At 44.7% G+C, this 5,435-nt stretch overlaps 1 protein-coding gene across 1 annotated transcript in view; it reads right to left on the bottom strand.

Moving 5' to 3' along the window:
- The window catches only part of MSH2 (mutS homolog 2), a 56,998-nt gene that overhangs the window by 51,136 nt on the left and 427 nt on the right, over positions 1-5,435 (bottom strand). The gene's annotated exons all lie outside the window — the stretch shown is intronic.

Here is a 5,435-nt window from a genome sequence, read left to right as displayed (position 1 = left end):
TCCCTCTCCTTTCCTCTCTGTGAAAAATCAATAAAATATATTTAAAAATAATAATAATAATAATAATAATGTGGAGGCTCTGTCGACCCATGCACTGAAGGGTCTCGGGTTTGATTTCGATCAAGGGCACATTGCAGGGATTGCAGGTTCAATCCCTGACCCAGGTTGGGGCATGTACAGGAGGCAACCATCCATGAGTTTCTCTTACATCGATGTTTCTCTCTTTCTCTCTCCCTCTCTCTCTGTCTCCCTCCCTCCTTTCCTTCCACTCTCTCTAAAAATTAATGCAAAAAATAACCTCAGGTGAGGATTAACAACAAAAAAAATAACCCAAGTGTCCATCAATTGATTGAAATATGGTACATCCATAAAATAATGTCAAGTGAAAGAAGTCAGGCCTTGCTGATGTGGCTCAGTGATTAAGCATCGACCCATGAACCAAGAGATCACTGGTTCCATTCCCAGTCAGGATACATGCCTGGGTTTCAGGCTCAATCCCCAGTGGGAGGCATGCAGGAGGCAGCTGATAGATGTCCCTTCCTCTCTCTTATCAAACAAACTTAAAAAAAAAAAAAAAAGCCAGTCACAAAGACCACACACCACATTGTATGATTCCATTTAGTCAGCCCTCTGTTATCTGTGGTTCCAAATCCTCAAATTGAACCAACCTTGGATGGAAAATATTCGGGGGCGGGGCGGGGGGAGGGGGTGATGATATTGTTGCTGTTTACTATGTGGTTACTCCTACAATGGTTATGTCTGTATTGAACATATACAGACTTTTTCCTTGTCATTATTCCCTAAACAATATAGTATGACAACCATTTACATAGCATTTACATTGTTTAGATAAGTAATCTAGAGGTGATTTAAAGTATATGGGAGGATGTACCTAGGACATATGCAAATACTATGCCATTTTATATAAGGGACTTGAGTATCTGGAATTTGGTATGGGGAAGGAGTCCTGGAACCAATCCCCTACACATGCCAAAGGACAACTGTTAATGAAATGTCTAAAATAAGAAAATCTGCCCTAACCGGTCTGGCTCAGTGGATAGAGCGTCAGCCTGCGGACTGAAGAGTTCCAGGTTCGATTCCGGTCAAGGGCATGTACCTTGGTTGCGGGCACATCCCCAATGGGGGGTGTGCAGGAGGCAGTTGATCGATGTTTCTCATCGATGCTTCTGACTCTCTATCCCTCTCCCTTCCTCTCTGTAAAAAATCAATAAAATATATTTTTTAAAAAATAAAAAATAAAATAAGCAAATCTGGACATGAAAAGTACATTAGCGGTTGCCAAGGATTGGAAGGATTGGGGATAAGGGGGAGTGGACTGTTAATGGATAAAGGGTTTCTTTTGGGGGGCAATGAAAATGTTTTAAAATTTGTTGTGTAATAGTTGCTTCCTTTTGTGAATATACTAAAAACCAGTGAACTGTGTAGAGTGGGCAAAAGTAGGTTTACAGTTTTTCATATGGAAAATAATACAACCCTTAAGAAATAATAATACAAAATAAGCTCTGTTTCTTATACTAACAATGGTAAACCTCCTTTTGCTCCATCCTGTTCTTTAAGTGGGTGAACAGTATTGTATGTGAACGACAGCTCAACAAACATGTTATAACTTCGAGGGCAAGAAATTGAGAGCTTCTCTTCTAATGATATCTATTTTCTTTTCTTTTTTTAATTTTTATTTATTGATTTGAGAGGGAGGGGGAGGGAGAGGGGGAACGGAGGGAGGGAGAGGGAAAGGGAGAGAAAGAAATATCAATTTATTGTTCCACTTATTTATGGTTGCTTCTTGTATGTACCCTGACTGGGGATCAAACCCACAACCTTGGTATATCGGGGACAATGTTCTAACCAACTGAGCTATCTGGCCAGGGCCAATGATATCTATTTTCAATAGTCAGAAGCAAGACTGACTGCTAAAGAATGTAGGGAAAGGTGACAGGTCCAAAATTTGTCAAGCCTGGGAGTGCAAGGGATCCTCATCAGGTATTTATAGTTTCTAGAGTACAGATGTCATTTACCTATCTGGGGTCATTTTTGCAGTAAGCAATGCTGCCCAGAAACAGGCTAACCTTCTTAACCGTATCTGATTTCCAGAGCAGCAAGGAAAAAGGTTTTGTTAACCCTTTACCCAGGTGGTATAATATTAAACTATAGTAAAGAAACAAGTAACAACAAACAAGTAACTTTGGCAGCCTGACATCAACATACATTATAAAAAATATTACCTTGGACAATAAAAACTGCAAAACATCAGCTTTTGGGATCCAAGATACTTTTTTTGAGCCTTTCCCTTTTTCAGCTATTTCAGCCAATTTCTAGTAATTTACCCATCATTTAGAACTCTTATTAACCTAATCAAATAAATGTTAGGACAATCCTTAACCTATAATGTGCCTTTGACATAAACCTCTAAGAAATAGAACCTTGGGAATAACTCACATTCACTTCTCTTTATTTAATGAGTAATTTTTAAAAATGCATTAATTTTTAGAGAGAGAGGAAGGTAGAGGGGGGAGAGAGAGAGAGAGAGGGAGGGAGCGAGGGAGAGAGAAAGACATTGAGACATCAATTTGAAGTTCCACTTATTTATGCATTCACTAGAGGCCCAGTGCACGAATTCGTGCGCGTGGGGGGGGGTCCCCCCCACCCAGTAGCCTGCGGGAATCTGGCCCCACCTCACACCCCAAGCCTCACAGCCCCACAGCCCCACCTGGCACCCCGCCATGGCCTGGCACCGCCCCCTCACCTACTCAACCATCACGCCTGGGGGGTGGAGCGATAGATCAGGGCCCCCCCATCGGGCTCCCTCAGGGCTTGGGAGCCAGGCAGCAGCCCTTCCCCCCACCACTGGTCACCATCTGCAGGGCAATCGGCAGGGCGCTCGCACCCACCTTGGCCTGGCACCACCTGCTCACCTGCTCCACCATCCCACCGCGGTCCTGCTGGGGCCCATCACGCCGGCAGTGCTGCCACTGCCACATTGTCAATGCCTGCCATGTTCTGCGCCACCCCCTGGTGGTCAGCGCATGTCATAGCGAGCGGTCAAACTCCCGGTCAGACAATTTGCATATTACACTTTTATTATATAGGATTGGTTGCTTCTTGTATGTGCCCTGACCAGGAATCGAACCCACAACCTTGGGGTATCGGGACAAGCTCTAACCAACTGAGCAACCTGGCCCAGGCCTCACATTCACTTCTAATCACCTTAACCACATTCTCAATAGGATTAAGATGAGGTGACTTTCTAGGTTATTCTATTCTTGGAAATGTCCTTGGCAAAAACCAACATTTTAACTTTCATGGTCAACAAAAGGAAAATTATGTTAAAAAAAAAAAATCTAGCTCTCTCGGGTCCTCATTTCCAAGATGATCAAGAAAAGAAGGAATAATAGCCGTGCCAAAAAAGGCCGAGGCCATGTGCATCTATTCCTTGCACCAACTGCCTGGTGTGTGCCCAAGGACAAGGCCATTAAGAAGTTTGTCATCTGAAACATAGTAGAGGCCACAGCCGTTAGGGACATTCGACGCCTATGTGCTTCCCAAGCTGTATGTGAAACTAAATTACTTGTGTGAGCTATGCCATTCACAGCAAGGTAGCCAGGAATTGTTCTCGTGAAGCCCGGAAGGACAGAACACCCGCCACCCCCGATTTAGACCTGTGGGTGCTGCCCCACGACCTCCACCAAAAGCCCATGTAAGGAGCTAAGTCTTTAAGGAGTGGAAAGTTCTCTGGGGGAAAAAATAAATGGAAATTGTACTTCAAAAAAACAAAATCTACACTCCAATATTAAAGATTCCTGGATGCTCATACTAAATTTCCTTCCCAATAAATGGATGTAATGCTTAGCATCCATCCATTATTCCTTTCATAATCTAAATTAGACAAAAAAGCAAAAACAAAAAAACAACAACCACCAACTATTTGTATTATTAACAGGTACTTAGAAAAATCAGTTATCCAATTTATACAAACATACAAGTACATTTAGAACTTTACACATTTTAAATGCTTAAATTATTCTAAACCACACAAAAAAAAGCAAAGACAAGAAAAGTGTACTAGCCTAGAATATAAGGAATCATATCATCACTTTAAGCCTGGAAAGTAATTTAGACCGTCATTAACTATGAAGCCACCGTAACACTACCTCTGGCTGGTCTCAACTGGTCCCCATGCCTCTAACATTGCTCCTTCTGCCCCATCCTCCACACCACAGTGGAAATGATCCAACACACCACTCCACCTTAAATTAAGTCTTCAGAACTCTCACTGCCCACCTACAACATAAAATCCTAACATCTCATTCGGCACAACATAAAAAGCCTTTTATCATCTGACCCCACCTACCTGGGCCACTCTCCTCGCTCATCATTTTCTGCTCCTGCAACACCCATCTACCTCTTCTCAGGCCCTCTCCCTGGTAAATAAATTCCTTGTTCTTCAAGGCTCGAGTGGAATTTAGCCTCTCATACACTGCCTCTTCTGATGGCTCCAGTCTTTGGTACTCCTGCCTCTATACCTCTTCAACAACTTGTTGTGGATCATGCAACGCCCAGTTCTTCACCTTGAATTGTAATTACTTATACCTTGCTCTCCACTAGAGTGAGCTCTGGGAAGGCAGGGATATTGCCTTTTCATCTATGTACTCCGGGTGTCCACAACCCTGGCTGACACGCCAGCACTCAAGAAATCCCCACCTAATGAATCTTTTGTCCATAACATCCAATTTGCATGTGGCAACAGCAAAAGGAGAAATCCACACCTCCTTACTCCACCCCCACCTCCCCTGGATGCTCTTCCCACCATCACAATGGAGCCAGGGAGGAAAGTTATCCGCATAAAACGTACAGAACACCTAGCCCACACGGGTGAGAAGTTTGTGGCTTTCCGGGGAGATGATGCTGGAGAGATGGGCCGAGTTACAGAGGGCACTGGATGCTGAGCTGAGGCACAAACTGGCATTACTAGCCCACGGGCACAGCTAATACGTGGAGGAGCGGACACTTTCACGCAGGTAACCGGGCTCCAGACAAAGTACCGGGTCCTGACCACTTGGCAACACTGCTCCCAACAGTCCTTCCCAGGCTCCGGCGCTGCCCCGGCGGTACAAGCCGAGTGGGAGCAAAACGGTGTTGACATAAAATGGTCTCCCAAACCCACCTCTAATCTCACTTCTGAACCCGTGTTTATAGAATAGAGACTTGGCGTTGCTTACGATGAGTCACAGGACCCACGTGGGGGCGGAGGGCACAGACCCACACGAATGCTGTGAAACCGAACCATTAAAACGCTCCCTACGTGTTCGTTATAAGTTCGGCTTTGGGGCGGCTGCAGAGGAACAGACTCGGGGCGGGGGCGCCCCACCCCGCCAGGCGGGGGCCGGAGAAAAGCGCAATTTCGCACGGGGCACCCA

This window comes from Myotis brandtii, unplaced genomic scaffold (assembly GCF_000412655.1).
Source record: "Myotis brandtii unplaced genomic scaffold, ASM41265v1 scaffold191, whole genome shotgun sequence".
NCBI classification, from domain to species: domain Eukaryota; kingdom Metazoa; phylum Chordata; class Mammalia; order Chiroptera; family Vespertilionidae; genus Myotis; species Myotis brandtii.
This window is presented reverse-complemented; position numbering and strand designations above follow the sequence as displayed.